Source organism: Myotis daubentonii, chromosome 3 (assembly GCF_963259705.1).
Source record: "Myotis daubentonii chromosome 3, mMyoDau2.1, whole genome shotgun sequence".
Classification (NCBI taxonomy): domain Eukaryota; kingdom Metazoa; phylum Chordata; class Mammalia; order Chiroptera; family Vespertilionidae; genus Myotis; species Myotis daubentonii.
The window spans coordinates 81,047,489-81,073,882 of NC_081842.1; the positions used below are offsets into that span (position 1 = coordinate 81,047,489).

The 26,394-nt window shown below is 40.9% G+C and overlaps 1 protein-coding gene and 1 pseudogene across 2 annotated transcripts in view; one reads left to right on the plus strand and one right to left on the minus strand.

The window, feature by feature from the left end:
- The window catches only part of TMEM45A (transmembrane protein 45A), a 93,951-nt gene that overhangs the window by 39,744 nt on the left and 27,813 nt on the right, over positions 1-26,394 (plus strand). The gene's annotated exons all lie outside the window — the stretch shown is intronic.
- On the minus strand, positions 11,186-12,202 carry LOC132231856 (non-histone chromosomal protein HMG-14-like; annotated as a pseudogene).

The window sequence follows — 26,394 nt, forward strand, 5'->3', positions numbered from 1 at the left end:
CTTGCAACGCTCTTTACCCCAGGGAAACGCCTTCATGGGCTGCCAGATGAAAGACAGGATGCCTAGTGAAATTTGAATTTCAAATAATGCGTGCAACATATAGGGCATACTTCTGTTAAAAATCATGGTTTACCTGACATTCAAATTTCACTAATATTCTGTTCTTTTGTCGCCATTGTGGCTAAATGTGGCAAGTCTACCTCCAGATGTTCAAAGTGGTACCAAGTACTGAAAGGGAGGAACTGAGAATGTGGGTGACATTTTTGCACAGCTGTCAACAGTGGTTACTGACACATTTCTGGTGATCTTTCAGGTTTCTGTCAAAGAAAGGCTCGTGTATAGTTTTCTCAGGGAGTCTTGCTGTTCTTCATGGACACACAACCCAGCTCAGACACTGGCAGCCCAGCCAGCAGTTACTCATCCTCCTTCTTCCCTCAGCTCATTCTCATCTACATGAACACGTATATCTGACCTTCTTGGGAGGGTGCGGGGAGGAGTGTGTGTGTGGGGGCGGAGACAAGCGAAGGTAAAGATTTCTTTGGGATCAAGTAATGACTTTAAGGGTCAAATCAGGGGAGAGGGGAGAGAGCAGGCAGGATGGAGACTTCCACTCACTCAGACCCCGCATTTCCCTGTATAGGAATCAGGGCATTTCCTGTGGAGATAGTGAGCTGTAAAACACTCCACTTTCTCTTCTCTGAACTTGAATTTAAAGGAGGTTGGAGTTTAGATGCCTTTATCTAATTTTTTTCTCACAGGCTCTCTCTCCCTTTAAAAGTTAGATTCAAAAGAAAAGTTGACATTGGATCCTAATCTTTTTTTTTTCATTTTTAAAAAATGTATAAGATGGCGTATTTTAGAATTTTTTTCTCACTTCAATTATAAAATCAACAAATTTATTCCAAAACCCTGCAGAATCCTCTTTGAGGAAGACGTGGTTGCTGCAGTGCAGCTGCGTCCGTCGGCTGGCTCCTGACTCACCGGTGTTCGCTCTCTGGGAGAACAAGTGGGTCAGGAAGCCGAGCAGCATACCGGGAAGACAGCCTTGGAACCAGAGGTGGTGATTCACCGAGTTAGAATCACGCTAACCAGCCGCCACGCCAAGTCCCTGGGGAAGGTGTGTGCTGACTTGATCAGAGGCGCAAAGGAAAAGAATCTCAAAGTGAAAGGGCCAGTCCAGATGCCGACCAAGACTCTGAGAATCACTACAAGGATGACTCCCTGTGGGGAGGGTTCTTAGACTTGGGATCGGTTTCAGGTGAGGATCCACAAGCGGCTCATCGACTTGCACAGCCCTTCTGAGATTGTCAAGCAGGTGACTTCCATCAGCAGTGAGCCAGGAGTGGAGGTTGAAGTCGCCAGGCTTTTTAAATCAGGCTTTTTAATAAATTGGCTATCAGTTGTTAAAAACAAAACAAAACAAAACACGTGCAGAATACTACGACAAAGGCAAAGACACAGATGGTTTAAATGACTATTCACATGAAATTCTGTCACCTCAAGGCAGACCTGTGTAACAGAATAACTTTTCATAACATGTTCTAGGGGTCAGAGTATTTTTCTGTCTATGAGGTTTGGGGGGGGGAAAGCACTGAAAATTAGATTTCTTGTTGGATAGGATTTTGTTTCCTGCCCAGAAATGGGGTTTTGAAGGTTCGTTTTATGAAGTTCTGTGATGGTGAATGCCAGTGTCTGCCTTCTCCTCGCCAAGTGAGACCTCAAATGTCTGGTTGGTAGGGGGTGAATATTTGAAATCAGGGGACATAAAGAAATTTAAAAATGGAGCAGTTAGTGGTAGGCTGTAACAACTAATAGAAGACAGTAAGGGCTATAAGGCCGTAGCATATGAGCTGGCATAATAGCAGCATTGCTTTGCTTCATTCATGAAATATTTTTTAGTGCAAGCTTGGTGCTTTGGTCAGTAAGGAGCTCCTGGCTGCTGAGAGGAGATTGAGTGTAACGGTGGGAGAGAAGGGCTATGGTAAAGATGTGCAGGTGCTGTGGGGCCCGGGAGGTGCAGTCCAATGAGGCTGGAAATTCAAGATCAAGAGTCACCTCCAAGGCAAGGCCTTTCCAGCTTTAACTTCTTCCCTGTGAGCCTTGGGGTCACAGCCTTGGGCTTCTCAGGACAGTTTGATTTCTGTTCTATCATCAGACCTCGTGACCAAACAAACACATTTCTTTGGTTTGTGGGTGGGAAACAGGCTCTTCCACGGGACCTCGAGAAAAACATTTCACAGACCCACGCGCGGGAGCCTGATGTGGCATGGTTTATTTGGGATGTGATATCAGAAGAGTTCTTCTCCTGGCTTTCCGAGGTCCCTTCTCTCTCTGTCGGGCCATGGAAAAGCCCAACCCTGTCTCCAGCAGGGCCACGCAAAGGCCAGCGCCCAGAGTTTCTGCTTCATAGTGCTTGGGAGCCCGCACAGTCTGTCGTGGATCCCAGGGGGCCGTGAAGCCAACGTGGTTGTGTATTCCCGGGTGGGAGAGGACACGAAGGGGGTGAGTGCAAGCTCCCAGCAGGAGAGAGAGTGAGCTTTGTTCTCCTGGGGTTTTAACCAGGAGCTTTTCAAAACAACCAATTAACTTCCCAAGTTTTCCTGGGCTTGCCTTGGGGTCCACCTCCCTAGCCAGTGAATTTTCCCCAGGTTAGACTGACAGGCCTCCGGAGTCAAGCACCTCCCTCTGCGCCATTTTGACTTTATTGTGCAGGTGTTTCTCTCCCTCCTTCCCTCCTTTCTCTACACGCCCCCCCCCTCCCGCTCGTGACCTGTGGGGGATGGACTAGTGGTTTCCTGGGGGGAGGGTGAAGCTGCAGTTTCCTGCTGAAGCAAACAGGCTCAGTGTCCCCAGCTGACCATGCTTAACAACGTCTGACTCTCCTGTTCTCTTTTCTTTAAAAAAAAAATTATTGATTTTTTAAAGAGAGGAAGGGAGAGGGGTAGAGAGTTAGAAACATCGATCAGCTGCCTCCTGCACACCTCCTACTGGGGATGTGCCCACAACCAAGGTATATATATGCCCTTGACCGGAATCGAATCTGGGACCTTTCAGTCTGCAGGCCGATGCTCTATCCACTGAGCCAAACCAGTTAGGGCTCTCTTTCTTTTAATAATTAGCTAATGACAATAATACTTTCTTTTTACCCTTCACAACTTTTTATTTTATCTTTATTGTTGAGAGTATTACAGATGTTCCCCTCCCCCTTTTGTCCTATTTATCGCCTTCCACCCCATTCCTGCCCTACCCCAGGCCTTTACAACTTTTTAAATGGAAAACTTCAAGAAGATACAAAAATAGAGAGAATAGTATAATGTAGCCATTACCCAGTTTCAACAATTACTAACTCATGGCTAATTTTGTTCTCTTTCCCCATGCACTTCTCTCCCCCATATAATTTTTGTATTAGTCATTAGTCATGGTTCTCTGGAGAAACAGAAAAAAAAGGTGTGTGTGTGTGTGTGGTGTTTGTGTAAATATATGGAAATATTTATTTATTTATTTATTTATTTATTTATTTATTTATTTTAAGGAATTGACTCTTGAAATGATGGTGGCTAGCAAGTTTGAATTCTATAGGGCAGAGTTGGTGTTGCAATTTCTATTGGGAAGACAATCTGGAGGCAAAATTACTTCTTTCTTGGTTTTATTCTTAAGGCCTTTAAGTGATTAGATTCCCCCAATCATTGATTCCCTCTTACCATTGATGTTTCTATCTCTCTCTCCCTCTCCCTTCCTCTCTGAAATGAAATAAAAATATATTAAAAAATAAAGATTCTTTTAAAAAACTTATAACAACACTATTTTTACTCCTATGATATTAAAAATCCTGAGTTATTTTAGTTTGAATAAAAATCCAAATTAAGCCCATACATTATAATTACAGGTATGATTCAGGGGAGTCTATTGATATACAAGTTCTTTCATCTCTCTTTTTTTTGCCTATAATTTATCGGTGGAAAAACTAGTTTGTCCCATAGAATTTGGCATCATCTGGATGTTACTGGTTGCATCTCCACGTCTTTTAACATGCTTCTCTGCCCGTGTATTTCCTGTAAGTTGGTAATATGGAGAGGAGCTTTAATTTTTTTTCTTTTTGCAAAATTACTTCAGGCCTGTCTTGTCGGGTTATCTTTCTTAGATGTCAGGAATCTTTATTTATCAATGCCTGAATTTACTACTTCATCAGGATTTGTAAAGTTCTAAATTATATAATTTCCTCTGTAGCTATTCACAGAAATATTTATACACAGAGAAATTGCTCCTCATTAACTAGATGGGTACAGTTTTTCCTAATTCTTTATCCCAGTGTTTTTCAAGTTGAAGTTGATAAAGTCCTAGGTTTCTGCTGACATGTTCTTGGGGGCTGGGAAAGGGGGTCTGCAAGCTTTCTACTATAATAATCTAACTACATTTTCATCTGAGAATAATTAAGAAATAAGCATATTCTAGACCAGCCGTGGGCAAACTACGGCCCACGGGCCGGATCCGGCCCGTTTGAAATGAATAAAACTAAAAAAAAAAAAAAAAAAAAAAAAAAAAGACCGTACCCTTTTATGTAATGATGTTTACTTTGAATTTATATTAGTTCACACAAACACTCCATCCATGCTTTTGTTCCGGCCCTCTGGTCCAGTTTAAGAACCCATTGTGGCCCTCGAGTCAAAAAGTTTGCCCACCCCAATCTAGACCATATGTATGAGCATCTTGTATCAGAGTTCAACCACTGATCTGAGTGCTGCAGCTCACATTCGTATTTAGGATCATGTTTTAATTATCAAAGGTTGATGAATAAAGAAGATGGGTTTACTATGCCAGACAGCCTTTCAGGGGCTTTCAGTTTGAATAGAAAATTGAGTCAATTTGGGGGACACTTAATATACAGATTATGGATCAAAAAGAAGATAAATTGTGGCTGTCAGTGCCAGAGTCATGGCTGTGAAAGGGGAAAAATCATTGTTATATGTTATTTGTATTAGTTTATTTGATTTGTGTTGGTTTTGTAGTTTTGCTTATGTTTAACTTATAAATTGCTTTTATTTTTGTAGTTGTCCAAATATGTATTTTTACTATTTAAGAAAATTTATAATTAAAACAACTTAAGTCAACACACTGGCTCTGAAAGAACTTCTTTTTCTTTTTCTTAAAAGGTCTACTTATAACTCAGGTTTGAGAAACACTGCTTTGTCCCATTCTGGCTTGCATAGGGCTGTTAGCCAACCCCACAGTCAGTGCACTTTGTCTTAAGGAGTGACCTCCTGGGGAGGGTATTTGGCATCTAATGGAGTGTGCCTGGGGACCAGGAACACTCAAAGATAAAGAGCTGTATTGGGGAAAAGGTGTTTGTGGGCCTCGTGCCCTCCCTGACGTCATCCTAAACCACAACTGCCCCCTGTGTACCTTTCACTGGTGCCTTGTGAGCTCTGGTCAACGGAGAATGTTAGGCCATACCTACACATTACCAAAACGACTCTTTGTTAAAATAAAAGGCAAAACAAAAGCGATCCAAAGCAGTCTTCTCCGATTTTAATGGGCTGAGTCCCCTAGGGATTGTTAAAATGCAGATTCTGACTCACATGATAGAAGATGGGGACTGAGGCCCTGGCTGGTATGGCTCAGTGGGTGGAGCGTCAAGGGCACAGGCCACGGTTGTGGGCTTGGTCCTCTGTGGGGAGCATGCAGGAGGCAGCCAATCAAGGATTCTCCTTCATCATTGACGTTTCTATCTCTCTCTTCCTCTCCCTTCCTCTCTGAAATGAATTTTTTTAAAAAAAGAAGAGGGGGCCTGAGAAGTGGCATTTCTATCCTTCCTAGGTGGGTAACTCCTTTGTGTTTATGTCACAGTCATCTTTCTTGACCTTTCTTAGATAATGCATATAAAGCCCTTAGTAGAGTATTTGATACAGAGTCAGCATTCAATAAATGTTCATGATTCTTATAATGATAGTTACAATTAGCTTTTGAGGCACAGAGAAGGGTGGATGTAATGGGGAAGAGGACGGGGGTATAGAGGTAGACAGACTTGAGTCAGGATCCTGCTATTGCTATTTACAAGCTATTTGACCTGGGCAAGTTAGCCTGTCAAGCCTCTGTCCGTTAGTGTAAAATGGAGAGGAAAATACTCTCTCATAGAATTGACAGGACTCTATACACTCCTAGAGTGGTGGATGCCCAACAGATGTCATTTTTCCTCCCTTTTGAACATAGACTTGGGGTTGAATCTTGGTTCTTTCATGACACTATTGTGAATTTTGTTGTAATCTTTTTTTTTTTAAATTAAATCCTTTATTGTTTAAAGTATTACATAAGTCTCCTTTTTCCCCCCATTGACCTCTCCCTGGCCGCTCCCACCCCTCAACACATGCCCTCACCCTTCTCCTGTCTGTGTTCATTGGTCCTGCTCATATGCATGCATACAAATCCTTTGGTCGATCTCTTATCCCCTCTCCCCTGCCTTCCCTCTGAGTTTTGATGGTCTGTTTTATGCTTCTCCGTCTCTGGATCTATTTTTGTTCATCAGTTCATGTTGTTCATTATATTCCACAAATGAGTGAGATCATGTGATATTTATCTTTCTCTGACTGGCTTATTTTGCTTAGCATAATGCTCTCCAGTTCCATCCATGCTGTTGCAAGTGGTAAGAATTCCTTCCTTTTTACAGCAGCATAGTATTCCATTGTGTCGATGTACCACCATTTTTTAATCCACTCATCTGCTGATGAGCACTTAGGCTGTTTCCAAATCTTAGCTATTGTAAATTGTGTTGCTATGAACATGGGGTGCATATATCCTTTCTGATTGATGTTTCTGATTTTTTGGGATATATTCCTAGAACTGGGATTACTGGGTCAAATGGAAGTTCTATTTTTAATTTCTTGAGGAAACTCCATACTATTTTTTCACAGTGGCTGTACCAGTCTGCATTCCCACCTGCAGTGCACGAGGGTTCCCTTTTCTCCACATCCTTGGCAGCACTTGTCATTTGTTTATTTGTTGATGATAGCCATTCTGACAGGTGTGAGATGGTACTTCATTGTCATTTTGATTTGCATCTCTCGGATGATTAGTGACTTTGAGCATGTTTTCATGTGTCTCTTGGCCTTCTGAATGTCCTCTTTTGAAAAGTGTCTATTTAGGTCCTTTGCCCATTTTTTTATTGGAATGTTTATCTTTCTTTTGTTAAGTTGTATGAGTTCCCTGTAAATTTTGGAGATAAACCCTTATTGGAGATAACATTGGCAAATATGTTCTCCCATGCAAGAAAGAAATGGGCTTTCTTGTTTTGTTGATGGTTTCTTTTGCTGTGCAGAAACTTTTTATTTTGATGTAGTCCCATTTGTTTATTTTCTCTTTAGTTTCCATTGTCCTAGGAGCTGTATCAGTAAAGATATTGCAACAACATATGTCTGATATTTTGCTGCCTATGGATTCTTCTAAGGTTTTTTAGGGTTTCCCATCTTATATTGAAGTCTTTATCTATTTTGAGTTTATTTATTTATTTACCTATTTATTTATTGGTTTTTCTTATTTTTTTTTTGAGTTTGTTTTTGTGGATGGTGTAAGCTGGTGGTCTAGTTTCATTTTTTTTGGCATGTATCTGTCCAGTTTTCCCAACACCATTTATTGAACAGATTGTCTTGACTCTATTGTATGTTCTTGCCTCCTTTGTCAAATATTAATTGAACATAATGGTGTGGGTCGATTTCTGGGTTCTCTGTTATGTTCCACTAGTCTATATGTCTGTTCTTGTGCCAGTACCAGGCAGTTTTGAGGACAGTGGTTTTGTAATATAGCCTTATACCCAGTATTGAGATCCCTCCTACTTTGTTCTTCTTTCTCAAGATTGCTGTGTCTATTCAGGGTCTTTTTTATTCCATGTGAAATTTTGGACATTTTGTTCTAGGTCTGTGAAATATGCCGTTGGTATTTTAATGGGATTGCATTGAATCTATAGAATGCTTTGGGTAGTATGGACATTTTAATGATATTGATTCTACCATCCATGAACACAGCATATTCTTTCATTTGTTAATGTCTTCCTCTATCTCTTTCTTCAACGTCCTGTAGTTTTCTGCATACAGGTCTTTTACCTCCTTAGCTAACTTTATTCCTAGGTATCTTAAATTTTTTGTTGCAATGGTAAATGGGATTGTTTTTTTAGTTTCTCTCTGTGAGTTCATTATTGGTGTATACAAAAGCCATAGATTTCTGGGTGTTGATTTTGTATCCCGCTATATTGCCAAATTTATTTATTATGTCTAGTAGTTTTTTAATGGAGTCTTTAGGGTTTTCTATGTACAATATCATGTCATCTGTGAATAATGACAGTTTTACTTCTTATTTTCTAATTCAGGTTCCTTTTATGTCTTCTTCTTGTCTGATAGCTCTGGCTAGCACTTCCAGTTCTATGTCGAACAGGAGTGGTGAGAGTGGGCATCCCTGTCTTGTTCCTGTTCTTAAGGGAAATGGTTTTAGTTTTTACCCATTGAGTATGATGTTGGCTGTGGGTTTGTCAGATAAGGCTTTTATTATATTGAGGTATGAACCCTCTATTCCCATTTTGCTGAGAGTTTTTATCAAGAAAGGGTTTTGGATTTTGTAAAGTGCTTTTCTGCATCAATGGATATGCTTATGTGATTTTTGTCTCAATTAGTTTATGTGATGTATCACATTTATTGATTTGTGGCTATTGTACCATCCTTGCATCCCCAGAATAAATACCACTTGGTCATGGAGTATGACCTTTCTAATGTAATGCTGGATCTGAGTTGCTGGAGTTTTGAGTATTTTAGCATTTATATTCATTATGGATATTGGCCTGTAATTCTCTTTCTTTGTAGTGTCTTTATCTGGTTTTGGATTTAGGTCAATGCTGGCTTCAAAGAAAGAGGTTGGAAGTGTGCTTCCTCTTGAATTTTTTTGGAATTGTCTGAGAAGGAAGGTTGTATTTCTTCTTTGAATGTTTGATAAAACTCCACTGTGAAGACATCTGGATGAGGGCTTTTGTTTGCTGGTAGTGTTTTGATTACTGCTTCAATTTCTTCCATAGTTATTGGCCTATTCAGGTTTTTTGATTCTTCCTGATTGAGTTTTGGAAGCTTGTATTTTACTAGGAATGTCCATTTGGTCTAGGTTGTCCAGTTTGTTGGAGTAGAGTTGTTTGTAACATATATATGTTCCTTTGTATGTTTGTGGGGTTGGTTGTTAGTTCACCTCTTTCATTTCTTATTTTGTTTATTTGGGTCTTCTCTTTGTTTCTTGGTGAGCCTGGCTAGATGTTCATCAATCTTGTTTATCCTTTCAAAAAACCAGCTCTTGGTCTTATTGATCTTTTGTATTATATTTTTGGTCTCTATGTTGTTTATTTCCACTGTGATCTTTATTGTTTCCTTCCTTTTGCATACGCTTGGCTTTTCTTGTTGCTCTCTTCTTAATTCTTTAAGTTGTAGGGTAAGATAATTGATTACCGGTTTTTTTCTTGTTTTTTTTGAGGTAGGCCTGTGGAGCTATGAACTTCCCTCTCAGGACTGCTTTCACTGTGTCCCATAGATTTTGGATTGTTGTGTTTTCATTGTCATTTGTTTCCAGGATGCTTTTCATTTCTTCTTTGATCTCTTTGGTAACCCAATCATTGTTTAATAGCATGCTATTTAGTCTCCAAGTGTTTGAATTTTTTGGATTGTTTTTATTGTAGTTGATTTCTAATTTTATGCCATTGTGGTCTGAGAAAATGATTGATATGATTTCAATCTTCTTGTATTTGAAGAGACTGTACTTGTGTCCCAATATGTGGTCTATCTTTGAAAATGTCCCTTGTGCACTTGAGAAGAATCTATATTCTGTAGCTTTGGAGTAAAATGTTCTGAAGATGTCAATTAATTCCATCTGATCTAGTGAGTCATTTAGGATTGCTGTTTCTTTGCTGATTTTTTTGTCTAGAGGATTTATCCAGTGGTGTCAATGGGGTATTAAAGTCCTCTGCTATGATTGTATTGCTGCTGATCTCTCCCTTGATATCTTCCAGAAGTTTTTTTTTATGTATTTGGGTGTTCCTTTTTTGGGTGCATATATGTTTACTAGAGTTATATCCTCTTGATGAATTGCTCCCTTTAGTATTGTGAAGTGGCCTTTCTCATCTCTTGTTATGGCCTTCACATTGAGGTCTATATTGTCAAGTATAAGTATTGCTAACCCAGCTTTTTTTCCATTTCCATTTGCCTGAAAATTTTTTTCCCATTCCTTCACTATCAGTCTGTGTGAGTCCTTTGTTCTGAGGTGGGTCTCTTGTAGACAGCAGATATATGGGTCATGTTTTCTTATCCATTCAGCTACCCTATGTCTTTTGATTAGAACATTTAATCCATTTATGTTTAAGGTTATTATTGATAGGTACTTGTTTGTTGCTATTTTTATTCTTTATGCCTGTGTTCCTTCTTCCCTTTCTATTTCTCCTTTTTACAGCAGTCCCTTCAGCATTCCTTGCATTGCTGGCTTGGTGTTAATAAACTTCCTTAACTCTTTTATGTCTGTGAATATCCTGATTTCACCTTCAATTTTGAATGATAGCCTTGCTGGGGATAGTATTCTTGGATTTTATCCCTTGCTTTGCATGACTTTGTATATTTCATTGTATCCCCTTCTGGCCTGATGTGTTTCTGTTGAGAAATCAGTTAATAGTCTAATGGGAGATCCCTTGTAGGTAAATTTCTCTCTCTGGCAGCTTTTAAGATTCTTACTGTGTCGTTGATGTTTGCCAATTTAATTATGATGTGTCTTGATGTCTGTCTTTTTGGGTTCATCTTCTTTTGGACTCTTTGTGCATCTTGGGCTTGTCTAGATTTTTTTTCTTCTCAACATCAGGGAAGTTTTCTTTCATTATTTCTTCAAACAGGTTTCCTATTCCTTGCTTCACTTCTTCTTCTTCTAGCACTCCTATTATGCAGATGTTGTTTTGTTTTATGTTGTCCCAAAGCTCTCTTGGCTCTCCTCCTGCTTTTTTAAGTTTTCTTGCCAGTTGCTGCTGTGCTTGGGTGGTTTTTCTACCTTGTCTTTTAACTTGCTGGTGCAGCCCTCAGCTTCTCTTAGTCTATTGTTAAAACTTTCTACTGTGTTCTTTTTTTTTTCCCCTAAAAAAATTTATGCAGACATTTTCATTTGTACACAATTCTTAACATATGTAACAAAAAATGTAAAGTCATGTAGTTCTGATTCTTTTCTAAACAGTTATTCCAGTGACTTTCCAGCTTAAAATTTAGAGGCTAACTTTCCTTAATAGAGTATCAAGTACCATTATCTCCAAATGTTGATATGCTGTTACATCAAAGTCCCACTGATTCACAATTTAATATCATGCATACTACATAATCAAATTTTCAGTCTTTCACAGCACATTGACAAAGTTACTAGGAAAACTGGACTACCACATCAAAGAAGTTGCAGATGCACAAAATTCTGACAGGAAGAGCCAAGATCAAGGAGTAGTTTTCTTTAGGAAATAATTCTACCAAAAACATGTGAATAGAAGTAATTTAAAATATTCAAGACATAGCAAATGCACAACTGACTCCAAATTGCCATTTAGTATGCTTTGTATTATAGGATATAAACACTACCCCCATCTATGGAATATGAAGCTGAAACCCAAGACAATCAAAGTCTCCCATATTCAATATCCCACTATTTTCTGGTTGTACCAAAAAACAAACAACCAGCAAATGATTTCACCTCTTAAAAAAAGCATTTACACTTTAAAAAAATGGGATGAGATGGAACTCCCTCCTTTTAAAAAATGTTTCTAGAGCTACTAAAAAACTTGCATTTGCAAAATAGTTGATAAAAAGATTTCTGTGGATTGTACAAGAAGGGAGGCAGGGACCACCGATAAGACACAGTATATGGCATTGTTTAGGCTTGGCTTCTTTTCCTCCTGCTTCGTCTGAGGTTGGACTCTCCTCGTTTTTAGTTTCTCTGTTTTCACAGGTAGATCTTCTTTAGGTTCCTGGTCAGCCACTTCAGCTGCTTTCCCTTTGCTCCCTTTTTCCTTTCATTTGCACTTTTTTGGCTGCACATTTATCCTTTCCTGCCTCCTTTTTGGGCTTCGTTTCCACTTTGCAGGAGCAGGTTTGGCTGACAACCTGGCTGACCTCCTCTTGGGCTCCTCCTTGGCCACCCCCTCCACAGAGCTGACCTTCCTCTTGGGTATTGTGGTGGCAGGTCAGGCACATGCTGGGTGCCCGAGGGCAGTGGGGTGCCTCGTGGCTTGGCAAACCTGGGCTGCCTGGCTGCTGCTTTGTCTCCCAAGCTGCTTGGACCCCTCCACTGTGTTCTTTATTGCAGCTATGTCCTTCTTCATTTCCTCTTGATTCTTATACGTGTTGTTAAATTTGTCTTCCACCCTTTTCAGTGTCCTTATAATCGTTGCTCGGAATTATTTCTCTGACAAATTGCTTGCCTCCATTTTGTTGATTTCCTTTTTGTTGATTCCTCCTTTTCTTTCGAATAGGGGTTTTTTCTTTGTCTCCCCAGTTTTGCTGTTCCTTTGTGATTGTTTCTATGTATTAGATCAAACTGCTATGCCACCCAGATTTTTTGAATTTGTCTTTGATAGTAGATGTTTTGTGGGATCCAGTGGTGCAATATCTCTGGTCTTCTGGGATGGGTATTTTGGGATGCCTCCTATTTGGGATATTTGGGTTCTTTTGGTGTAGTTGGGTCTTGAGTGTTATTGTCCAGTTTGTGGATGAAGTCTCCTCTCCGGGTGTCTGGTTCTGTGGCTCTCTCTACCATTTTCACTGAACAGCCCAAAATACAACTCGGCAAGGCACAACACAAAGGGAACAAAACACGAATGTACTCACAACCCGATAACCCCAATATAAGTGACCACCACTGAAAAGAGACTTGGGAGAGAGAAAAGAGCAAAAATGATATTGAGAAAGGAAAAAAGATAAGAGAGAACAGAAAAATTAGAAAAAGGAAGAAAAAACATATATGTGGAGAAAACACCACAAAACAAACTGATAAACCAAAAAATGCAAATAGCCCTGACCAGTTTGGCTCAGTGGATAGAGCGTCGGCCTGCGGACTGAAGGATACCAGGTTTGATTCCAGTCAAGGGCATGTACCTTGGCTGCAGGCACATCCCCAGTAGGGGGTGTGCAGGAGGCAGCTGATCGATGTTTCTCTCTCATCAATGTTTTTAACTCTCTATCCCTCTCCCTTTTTCTCTACAAAAAAATCAATGAAATATATTTTTTAAAAATGCAAACAATAAACACTCAGAAAAAAGGGGGAGGGGCAGAATTGGTACAGGCAGAACTTATATACAGAAAGTAAGATTAAGGAATTAAATGAATAGGGCAAGGTCCTTGATTCAGTATAGAAGAGGTAGAAAAAGAATGAGTGGATAAGAAGAGAAAAAAATTTACAAAATTAAAAAATAAATAAAGAATAAGAAAAAAAACCAAAAAAAATATTTTTAAATTTATCTGTTCATGTATTCATCCATTTTTGAAAAAGGAGAATAGAGAAGAGAGCAGGTAAGCTTGTGTTTAGTGAGTCAGACTAATTAAACAATTAGGAGAAGAAGAGAGCAAGAGAGGAGAGGAAACACAAGCATAAAAAAATGGACTAGCAAAGAAAGAGAAAGGAGAAGGGTGCGTGGACTTGGAGATGGGAGAGGAAATTAGATATATGAGTAAGCCAACAGAGACTATAGTAATAATAACACATCAATAAAGCAGATAAAGAAGATCAATTTTAACAAGGGGTAAAAAGAAAGGAAAGAGAAACTAAAGCAGGAACAAGAAAAGAGAAAACAAGGATGAAAGAGGGAAGAAAAGTGTGGGGGAAAAAAGAGAAAATAAGATAAAATAAAATAACAATAAAAAAATAAAAATAGAATGAAGAAAAATATGAAAAAAACATAAAATATAAAAACACACAAAAAATTTTAAGTAAAAGATAAAATATAAAATAATAATAAAATTAAAAAGTGAAGTGTCATTCATTTCAGCTTGGTTTTAATGCCCCATGGGGGCTGGTTTAAGACCCTACTCTTCTGTTCTGTCTGCCACTTCTTACTTTTCCTGTTAGGTAGTCAGCACCATGTTGAAATTCCAAGCAATTCACCAGTCCTCTGTTTGTGTCTCCACAGCCTTGGCTGCAAGTAGGAGGGACTAATCTGCCCATTTTGTCTGTCTGCCTGCTGTCAATCTTAATCTCTCAAGCGTCTGTTTCTGACAGGGCTATAGGTGGTGAGGGTGCTATATCACTTTCTGGTACTGAACCCAGTACCAGAAGGCTCTTTGGGACTATTTAAAGCAATGGTTCTCAACCTTCCTAATGCCACGTCCCTTTAATACACTTCCTCATGTTGTGGTGACTCCCAACCATAAAATTATTTTCATTGCTACTTCATAACTGTAATTTTGCTACTGTTATGAATCGTAATGTAAATATCTGATATGCAGGATGTATTTTCATTGTTACAAATTGAACATAATTAAAGCATAGTGATTAATCACAAAACAGTATTTAATTATATATGTGTTTTCCGATGGTCTTAGGCGACCCCCGTGAAAGGGTGGGTCGCAACCCACAGGTTGAGAACCGCTGACTTATGAATTTTTGTGTCCTATATACAGCTCAGGGTGTAGTCTGGGTGTGGCTGTATTTGCTGTCTTGAGGCTGCTGGGAGGGCTGGCTCTTCAGGAGAAAAATCACTGCTTAGGTCTGGAGGGTCAGGAATGTCTCAGTACTAGATTCCTGGTCACCTCTCCCTGACCCACTCTTCCCCACAGCCTCTCCCCAGACTCCACAAGTCTGCACCTCCACCTGCACTGCAGCCACAGGTGAGTGTTTGTATTTGAAAGGTTCTATGAACTGGGTTTAGCAAATAAAAGCAAAGACAAAAGAGAAGTAAAACAACCACATGACTGCTAGTTTCTACACCGCCCCCCCCCCCCCCACTCCCCACCCAGCACTGCACGGCTTGGGCAGCTCTTCCGGCTGCCTTTCTTGGCTCAGCCTCTCATGGACTTAGATCAATACTCCCCTGCTGCCAGAAGCCCTGTGGACTTCCTTTCCACAGTCAGATGTTACACCTGTCCTCAAGGGACACGGACTGGGTGCTATGTAGCTTCCTTCTGACCCTCTCTGCTCGATGGTCTTGTGACTCTCTCCTGCCCAGATCCCCGATCCTACCATTCTGTAGGCGTCCTCTGCCCTTCCCGGCTGTGAACTGTCTCACCAGTTGTGTCTACTTCGCCAATTCCAGGTGGATGTTATTCGATTTAGATGCTCCTTCTATCTGCTCTGGGACAAGGCTTGAGACACATCTGCCTATTCAGCCGCCATTTTTCCCTCCCACCTGTTATAATCTTTATGAAATGCACTTCATCATTACTTTTTGAAATGAGGATAATAACTATGAGGATTAAATTAATTGGTACGTGTAAAATGTGTTGGCACTATTTGATGGCTCTTAGCATCCCTCCCATTTTTAATAGCCTAGCACATTTTTTTCTGCCTGCACATTCAGCCTTTCAATTTATTTTTACTCACTCATCTAATTTTTTTAAAATATATTTTATTGACTTTTTTACAGAGAGAAAGGGAGAGGGATAGAGTTAGAAACATCGATGAGAGAGAAACACCGATCAGCTGCCTCCTGCACACCCCCTACTGGGAATGTGCCCGCAACCAAGGTACAGGCCCTTGGCCGGAATCGAACCTGGGACCCTTTAGTCCACAGGCCGACGCTCTATCCACTGAGCCAAACCGGTTAGGGCACTCGTCTAATTTTTTTATATACTCCATCCAGCATGAGGAGTACATAAAAAGCAGCCCTCAACTGTGCTCCTAATGATGCCCGTCCCTTGGCACATTGGGGTGGACACTTCTGGAGCCCATCACAACCGGCAGGGCACAAGAGATTGTGCTTAGTTGCCTACTGATCCCATCCTTCACATCCCAGATACACAGAAATCACTTTGAGTTCCCGCCTGCCTTGGAATAAGTCACGCTTCTGGAGAGCTTTGAGGCGTTTAAAGCAAAAACAACTCGTAACATTTATGCAGGGTCTATTAAGTGGCAGGAACTTTACTTGTATTATGTCAGCTTATCCTCAGCTTAATAAGGTAGTTCTATAAATATCATCACTCTCATTATAGGAGGAGAAACTGAGGCAAAATTAAATAATGTTCCTCAGGTCAAGCCCACAGTGGTGGAGCTCGCCTGTGCACGCAAGTCGTCTGATTCCAGACTCAGGGCTCCTATTCCCGGAGCGGGAATTTTAAAATGTTGATACCTGCGCTTACCCAGACTAATGGAAGCAGAATCTCTAGGAATGGGGTTCTGGCATTGATTGCTTTTTTATGAGCTCTTCAAGGGACGCTATGGTGCAGCCAGGATTGAGAAGTAGACAACACTATGCTCTTGAGTCTCCCTCAGTGGCTTGGGACCTGAGAGTCTGTGGAAGGTGACTTCTGTTCCTGTCCTCTTCTTCCCCTCTGCCTGTTGGTGATATTTTTTTAACACTATTATTTTGTTGTTGTTGTTAATCCTCATCCATTGATTTTTAGAGAGAGTGAAAGGGAGGGGGAGAGACAGAGGAAGAGAGAAAAACATCAATGTGATAGAGACACATCAATTGGTTGCCTCTCCCTCACGCCCTGACTGGGGTTGGGGAATGAGCCAGCAACCGAGGTACATGCCCTTGACCGGAATTGAATCCATGACCCGTCAGTCCCAGGGCCGACACTCTATCCACTGAGCCGAACTGGCCAGGGCTGTTGGTGCTTTTAAAAATATATATTTTTGTTGATTTCAGAGAGGAAGGGAGAGGGAGAGAGAGAGAGATAGAAACATCAGTGATGAGAGAATCATTGATCGCCTGCCTCCTGTATGCCCCCTTCTGGGAATGGAGCCCGCAACCAGGCATGTGTCCTTGACCAGAATCGAACCTGGGACCCTTCATTTCCCAGGCTGACACTTTATCCACTGAGCAAAACTGGCTAGGGCCTGTTGGTGATTTTTAAAAGTTTGTATTTTTATAATTGTCAGAGGTCCTCTTTCTGACTGTCATTCCTAAGGAAGAATGGTAGGCTGAATAAGGGTCCCCCAAAGATGCCCATATCCTAATCTCCAGAAACCAAAGAACAGTCACTTTGTAGGAAAGCAGTTTTAGGGTTTCAAGAGCAGCACACCAGGGGAAGGTAAATACATGGGAGGGAACTAACGGAGTAAGTTTTGCTTATAGGTTCCTCTGACGTTGTCTCTGGGAGGAAGCATGTAAGTGATCTTTTTTAAAGAAGAAATTCAGGGACATGTTTGTCTATTATTATACATTTAAAGCAATTCCTATTTGTGATATTCTTTTCCTAAGTGTAAGACAGTTCAATGAAAAAATATATATATTTGTGAAGGGGGCCTGAAATATGAGAAGCCTGGAGCTGATGGGGTCTGGTTATAGCATAAGAAACACTTAAACAGCCTTGATGTATGTTCTTGGGACCTTGTTTTTTTTTTTTTTTTTTTTTTTTTAAATCTTTATTGTTCAGATTATTACATTTGTTCCTTTTTTCCCCCCCCCCATAACTCCCCTCCTCCCAATTCCCGCCCCACCCTCCGCCCTCGCTCCCCACCCACTGTCCTCATCCATAGGTCCACGATTTTTGTCCAGTCTCTTCCCACATCTCCCACACCCCTTTCCCCCCCAAGAATAGTCAGTCCATTCCCTTTCTATGTCCCTGATTCTATTATAATCAACAGTTCATTCTGTTCATCAGATTATTTATTCACTTGATTCTTAGATTCACTTGTTGATAGATGCATATTTGTTGTTCATAATTTGTATCTTTACCTTTTTCTTCCTCTTCCTCTTCTTAAAGGATACCTTTCAGCATTTCATATAATCCTGGTTTGGTGGTGATGAACTCCTTTAGCTTTTCCTTATCTGTGAAGCTCTTTATCTGACCTTCAATTCTGAATGATAGCTTTGCTGGATAAAGTAATCTTGGTTGTAGGTTCTTGGTATTCATCACTTTGAATATTTCTTGCCACTCCCTTCTGGCCTGCAAAGTTTCTGTTGAGAAATCAGCTGACAGTCGTATGGGTATTCCCTTGTAGGTAACTGACTTTCTTTCTCTTGCTGTTTTTAAGATTCTCTCTTTATCTTTTGCTCTTGGCATTTTAATGATGATGTGTCTTGGTGTGGTCCTCTTTGGATTCCTTTTGTTTGGGGTTCTCCGCGCTTCTTGGACCTGTAAGTCCATTTCTTTCACCAGGTGGGGGAAGTTTTCTGTCATTATTTCTTCAAATAGCTTTTCAATATCTTGCTCTCTCTCATCTTCTGGCACCCCTATAATTCTGATGTTGGTACGCTTGAAGCTGTCCCAGAGGCTCCTTACACTATCCTCGCATTTTTGGATTCTTTTTTCATTTTGCTTTTCCGGTTGGATGTTTTTTGCTTCCTCGCATTTCAAATCATTGACTTGATTCTTGCGCTCCTCTGGTCTGCTGTCGGGCGTCTGTATAATATTCGTTATTTCAGTCCGTGTGTGCTTAATTTCTAGTTGGTTCCCCAATATAAGATCGAGGGTCTTATTAGTTTTCGTGTAGATCTCATTAAGTTTATCGGCAGCTTCTAAACAGTTCTTGAGAGACCTTAAAAGTGTGGTTCTGAACTCTATTTCTTCCATTGACAATTTTGTCCTGTTTCTTTGTCTCCGCATTTTGTTATGCTTCCTTGGTGCACCCCCTAGTGGTCTTTGTTCGCAGTCTTATAGATAAATCTTGATTGTTGTAGGTAATTCCAGGGAGGGTTTGACCTCCAGGCCAAGTGGCTATGAGAATCAGCTGTGTCAGCAGTGAGAGAACTTCTGTCCTCTAGGGAGGTGCTAATCTAGCCTTTGCCTGAGGCTATCCGGCAAATGCCTCCGTGCAGGGCTTGGGCGGGGCGGGTCGCACAGGATCAACAGGGTGGGCCGGAGAGAGCAGTTATGGCGGCTCTCAGTCCTGTCCCAAGGGACTCTGCCTCTCTGAGTCCCAGCACCCGCTGCAAAGCTCGGAGAGAAAGCTGCCCTCGCTCTGACCGAATCCAGACAGTCCCGCTTCTCCCGTTTGAGTCTGGGTCCCTAAAGACTCGCCCGGATCTGGTGCTCAGAGTCTGCGACTCCCTCCCGATTGAAAACAACAACCGAGCCCTCCGCCGCCAGCCCGCTCTGCGCACTCCGCACCTCAGAATTTGACTTCAGCACTGCGCCTCCTCTGAGTGTCCGTATGCGTTTCTCTTTCCTCCTAGTTGTAGGACTTCCACTTAGCCAGCGTTCCTGTGGTTCTGGGTGATGTCCCTTCCGTTTTTTGGTTTCACTTTTGAAGTAGTTGTTCAAAGCAGCAAACTCCGGTGTTAACCTATGCCGCCATCTTGGTTCTCCTCCTTGGGACCTTGTTAAAGCTAATTTTTATGTACCAGTAGGACATTTGTGTAGAATAAGAGCTCTCTTAAAAAATCCTTTTAGACACAAGAGTTCAAGTCTTTAAAGGTATATCCATTTTAATGGATAAGCCTTTTTATGGCTTAAAACCAATAAAATAAGCCTTTATGGCTTAATCATGGACACAAGAGGTGTTTCGCAAAGAGCGAAACGATGCAGTGCCCTCAAGAGCCAAAGTTTCTCCCAAAGATACTCTAAGGCAGTGAAGACCTTCACAGTTACAGGTGGGAAGACAGCTCTGGCCTCCCACAGAGATGCCTGGGAGCACAGACCTGCTGCTCGGTGTTACCGGATGAGTTATACTGGAAATCCTCCCAGCACAGATGAAACAAAGAAAGGAGAGCTGACATTTTATGGCTTCCTTAGGTCAAATGCACAAAAGACAGAGACAAGGAAAATGAAGACTATTTCTGAGAGCTGTATGTAGCCCCAAATCAAATCCACAGAGTCACAATTTTAAAGAACAAAGTTTCACAATTGTTTTTTTGGAAAAACATTTGGAAAGGAAATTTGGAAAGGGAACGATAAGAAAAAAGTTTACCTTCCTTTCTTGGCTGGGCACTGCAAACAGAGATCCCAGACTGCTGACTTCGGTAAGAATTCTTACCTATCACTCACTGGCATTTTGTCAGTTTCCCCAGGATTCCATCTGCCAGCTTTGGAGCTGGTGGGGCATCCCAGCTGGTTTGCAGAAACAGGGGAGGCGAAACTTGACCCATCTTAGATTTTTAGCCAGGACTCTAACAAAAAGACAGATTAACCAGAGAAAAACAGTATCTATCTATCTATCTATCTATCTATCTATCTATCTATCTATCATCATCATCATTTATCTATCATCTATCAATCATCTATCTATCACAGCTGTGGGCAAACTACGGCCCGCGGGCCGGATCCGGCCCGTTTGAAATGAATAAAACTAAAAAAAAAAAAAAGACCGTACCTTTTTATGTAATGATGTTTACTTTGAATTTATATTAGTTCACACAAACACTCCATCCATGCTTTTGTTCCGGCCCTCCGGTCCAGTTTAAGAACCCATTGTGGCCCTCGAGTCAAAAAGTTTGCCCACCCCTGGTCTTGGGTCATCAGAGAGAGATTTGAAGATACTGTGCTGCTGACCTTGAGGATGGAAGAAGGAGCCAGGAGCCAGGAATGTGAAAAGTCTCTAGAAGCTGGGAAAAGCAAGGAAATGAATTCTCTCCTAGAGCCTCTAGCAGGGGTGGGGAACATCTGGCCTGCGGGCTGTGTTAGGCCCGAGAAATCATTTGGTCTGGCCCTGCCAAGGCATTAGGGTGAGTTAATTAAATGTTTGACCAAATATAGCAGGCTAATTTTTTTAATGGCATTTTAAAATTTTTATTTTTTGGCAAATTAAGTTTAATACGCAGATACAAAACAAGATTCACAGCTTTTACAAATCATTCAAATAGCATTGTAAATAACTTTTTCAAAGCAGGCTAATTTTTAAGTTGATAACTTTGTATGGCCCTTGGCAGAAAAATGGTTCCTTATCCCTGCTAGAGTCTAGCGGGTGCGTGACCCTGCTAACACTTTGATTTATTCCAGGGAGATCCATGTCAGACTTCTGACCTTCGGAGCTGTATGTTATTAAACTTTTGTGGTAATTTGTTAGAGCAGCAACAGGACACCAATGCAGGGGTATTTGCTGTAGAAGGAACGCTGTCCACCAGTACCCCAGATATTTCCGTTCCTCTTCTCCCTTCTACCACTTACTGACTCTGGACGTTCAGGCAAAACATGAAATGTCGCAAGCTCAGCTGCCTCTTTTCTGAAATGGAATCAATACAACCAATGCATTCGAGGGCAGCACTGGGCTGATGGCCTCCTCCACTTCACAGAGGCAGTCCCTGCCGCAGCCTGATCCTCCGGCTCAGCTCAGCCCGGCTCAGCGCTTCGAAAGTGGAACCACTTTCCCCACTCCCCCAAGCTGAGCCTGAAATCTTGGCTTAGTTTATCAATAGCTGAAATTATGTTGTTTCTTTACTTGTCATAGGTACCGTCCAAAATCAGGAATCATTATTTCTTAGATTGGGATTTAAAAAATAACAATTACACTAAGCAGTGAGACATAAGTTTCCCAACACCAAGAGTCTGAGAGACAAAAGAATTTTTCTGCTGACGATTCCTCCTCTACTCCAGTCAAAATTGCACAGTGCTCAGCTATCACCATGCTGTTTCAGCCTCTGCTTATGTGATTTATTTTTTCATAAGCTTGATTGGAACATGTCATCTTGTCATCACTTTCACTGTGTGATGGACACAGATTATTATGCCTTCGTTGGTCATCTGTTTCAAAATGGGGAGATGTAGACCTTTATACGATTGCACCTAGGACAAATGTATTTGGCAGTGATGACATCCAGTGGTAAGTCCTTGGCTTCATGTATTTCATATTTAATGCCCTGCCCCTCTTTGTCCTTAGTAGTAATATGAAATGGCAAACTTGAAAGATGTTTATGTAGAAGGTCATGGGAATTTTGCAAACATCATTTTTCCAAATGATGTTTTGTTTGTTCTATTAGTTGCAATAGTGTGTACATTATCTTTCTGAAAAAGGTGCACATAATCTTGGATGGGCTTACTTTGATACAATAGTTAACAGCTAAGTTTGTTACATTTCTTTTTTTCCCAAGAGAAAAGAAAAAATTCTTTTTAAGTTAAGGGGATTTGACAAAGGGCCTTCTAAACTAGTACTTTTAAAACAATTATTAAATTTATTGGGGTGACATCCTATATAATAAAGAGCTAACATGCAAATTGACCATCACGCCCTTGCACAAGATGGCCACCCCCATGTGGTCACAAGATGGTCACCACAAGATGGCCGGCAGGGAAGAGCAGTTGTGGGCAATAAGGCCGGCAGGGGATGGTAGTTAGGGGCGACCAGGCCAGCAGGGGATGGCAGTTGGTGGTGACCAGGCCTGCAGGGAGGGAGGGCAGTTAGTGGGACCAGGCCTGCAGGGGATGGTGGTTAGGGGCAACCAGGCCAGCAGGGAGGGCAGTTGGGGGCGATCAGGCTGGCAGGGGAGGGCAGTTGGGGGTGATCAGACTGGCAGGGGAGGGCAGTTGGGGGTGATCAGGCTGGCAGGGGAGGGCAGTTGGGGGTGATCAGGCTGGCAGGGGAGCAGTTAGGTGTCAATCAGGCCAGCAGGTGAGCAGTTAGGGTTTGATCAGGCTGGCAGTCAGAAGCAGTTAAGGGCAATCAGGCAGGCAGGCAGGCAAGTGGCTGTGAGCCAGCAGTCCTGGAATGTGAGAGGGAAGTCCAACTGTCAGTTTAGGCCCGATCCCACAGGCAGTCGGACATCCCCCAAAGGGTCCCAGATTGGAGAGGGTGCAGGACTGCTGAGGGACACCCCTCCTCTGTGCATGAATTTTGTGCGCTGGGCCTCTAGTTCTATATCTATAAAAGGCTAAGTTGACTCGCACATGCATTATACACATAAAGCTCTCACTGGTGCCAATCACACACATGTGTTTCAATTTGTCATTGTCAATTATGAATTTGGTTGACATTTCTATTATAGAGAAAGGGCGAATGGTGATATTAAAATATTTCTTCTAATTAATTTTCCTTCAATGTGCATAAATTTGTCCACCTGGCCACTAATTGCATAATAAAGTTATATAGGTTTCATAGATTTGAGTGCTGTATAGCAATAAAAATGAATAAACTACAGGCAACAGGATGTATTCTCACAAACAGTTATATGGAATATATAAAACACATATAAAAATTACTATAAAATATATATTAAGTTTAAAACTGGGTAAAACTAATATATAGAAATTAAAATCAGGATAGTGCTTAATTTGGTGAGAAGTATTGGAAACTGGGAGAGATCTCAAAAAGAAATTTTGGTTTTCTTGTAATATTTAATTTATTAAAGTCTTCGATATGCATGTTATATTTTAATAACAAGAAATTAAAATATAAGATTATATAGATTTCAAGTGTATCATTCTATAATGCATCATCTGTCATTGTGTGCTTACTATCCAAAGTCAAGTCTCCTCCATCACCATATATTTGACCCCCTTTACTCTCTTTTACCGCTTTCCACCCCCCTTTCCCTCTAGTAACCACCGTATTGTTGTCTATGTCTATGAGTTTTTATTTGTTTGTCTTGTTTGTTAATTTGTTGCTTTCAGTTTTATATCCCACATATGCCTAACATCATATGTTCTTGACATTTTCCATCTGAGTTATTTCACTTAGGATGATATTTTCAACACCCATCCATGTGTTGTAAATGGCAGTATTTCATCTTTTCTTTATGACTGAGTAATATTCCATTGTATATATGTACCATATCTTTATCCAATCATCTATTGAAAGACACTTTGACCACTGTGAATAATGCTGCAATGAACATAGGGATACATATATTTTGAATAAATGTTTTCAAAATTTTCAGGTAGGTTGCTGGGTCATATGATAACTCTATTCTTAGTTTTCTGAGGAACCTCCATACTGTTTTCCATAGTGGCTGCACCAATTTACATTCCCACCAGCAGTGTATGAGGGTTCCTTTTTCTTCACCTCTCCAGCACTTGTTATTTCTTTTCTTGTTGATGACAGCCATTCAAACAGATGTGAGGTGGTATTTCATTGTGGTTTTCCTTTGCATTCACTAAAGTAGTACTTCCTAACTGGGGAAGGAAATGTGATTTTTTCTCCTTGGGATGTTTATTAATATCTTTAGATTTTTTTGATCATTACAACTGGAGGAAAGTGCTGCCAGAATCTAGTATGTGGAGGCCAGAGATGTTGCTAAACTTCTTGGCACAGATAGCCCCACGTAACAAAGAATTCTTGGGCCTGAGATGTCAATAGTGCTTGAGAAATTCTGCCCTTGACCAGTGTTTCTCAAACTTTAATGTGCATATGAATCACCTGGGCTCTGGTTAAAATGAGGATTCTAACTTGATCTCATGTCCCTAATGGACAGAACTGTACCTGGCACATCATGATTGTTTCATAAATATTTGTTGAAAACATGGATAAATAGTTAGAGAAATGAGGGAATGAATGATACAACAGGCAGCCAAGAGCACTTGCTGTCATTCCCATACATATCTCTGAGTAATCTTAGAGGCACTTATTCCAAAGAAAACTGAATTTCCTCTCAACAAGCCAGAAACTTGTCAACAGCTTTTCTCAGGGAATCACAGCTGTCCTCAGGTAAAAAATGACTTCCTTTCTCTGACGTTTCACACTGTTCCCTCTGACACAGGGTGAGGGTTCAATGATGAGTTATTTTGGGTGGTTGCCAAGGCTGGATGTATGTTAGATGGATACAGTGAAAAAAACAAACAAACATGGAGGCCCTAAACCTGGCCCCACACCTGAGCCTTCCCCAAGGGAAAAGGACTCAAATAAAATAAAATTGATGTGTGTTGGTGGCAGGAGGGAAAGAGGAAGTAGAGAACCAGAATAGGTTTTCAGAGGAAAATCAGATTAGAATGAATTTCACCAAGTAGCCTGCTGGGGAAAAGACATCCACCCATAGGCAATATGAAGCTGAAGGGTCGGGGAACTGGATGCTTATGTAGTTTGTAAGTCTATGAGTTTCAGAAATCAGAGATTTATTAGCACTAGTTGGAAAATCATTTCTTTTCTCCTTATTCTTGACTCTCTGGCATTCTAGCAATTATCTTCTGTCTACCACCCCTTCCGCACACAGATATCCAAGCCAAGCCTAAATTTGGAATTTGATCCAGCAGTGTCTTTCTTTCCCAAGTTAGTCCTCGTGCTCTTGGAAGCAATTTGCTTAGAATCCTGATGCTTCTCTACTGCCTACTGAGAATGGGTTGTGGCAGGCAGAAGGGAGAAAAGGAAGGGGGAGGAGCAGTATGCAAGAAAGTGGGTAAAGAGAGGTGAGTCAGCCAAGGCCATGAGAACTGGGCTGCAGAAGTTCTCTGTAGCTAGGACAAGGATTTATCCAGATGCCACTGTAAATAGAGCTCCTGACAACAGCACTCCCCTGTTAGAAGGTGTGATGTAAATGAATGTGTCAACACTGTTGATTCAGGTGCGTTCACTGCATTTTGGCCATACATTGCGTAGTAAGCTAGTATGGGCCACTGGGTGCCTGTGCCCCAAACCTGGACCACAATTACACAGCTTTCTCCTCTGGGCAGAGAGTGGAGACTGAGTTTGGGAGTCATGTCTCTAAGGAAACAGTTCATCAAGAACGATGAATATTCTGCGTCTTCCCTGGGACCTCCAAGGAATTCAGGTTTGCTATGAGGCTAACAGAGTGATGTCTGTATGTCACCAGATGGGTTACTAAAGAGGCCGGAGGAGTTCCCTTTTCTGGACATCTCTAAATAGAAACTAGATTTTTGTATTATGGAATGGTTTTAAGGGTTCTGATACATATCTCTGTTGTAGCTCTTCTTTGCTCAAAACATTCAGTTGCTTCTTATTGTCCATAGAATAAAGTTTAAACTTCTTAACTTGGCATTTAAGTCCTCTGTTATCTGGCTCTAAACTACCTTCCTAGGTTTTGTTTGAAAAGAAATTAAAAAGAACTCAAAAAGCAGCAAACTAGAAATAGAATGAAACTTCCTCCATTTGAGAAAGAATAGCTACACAAAACCTACAGCTAACATTGTACTTAATGGTAAGAAACTAGATGATTTCTCCTTAAGATTGGGAACAAGGCCAGTATGTCTCCTTTAACCATTCCTATTTAACATTATACTATAAGTCCTAGCTAGTGCAGGAAGATAAGAAAAAAAAATATAAAGTATACAGCTAGAGAAAGAAGAAATAAAACTGTCCTTGTTTGCAGATAACATAATTATCTATGTAGGAAACGCAAAGAATCAACAACAGCAAAAAAAACAAAAAACAAAAAAAAACTACTGT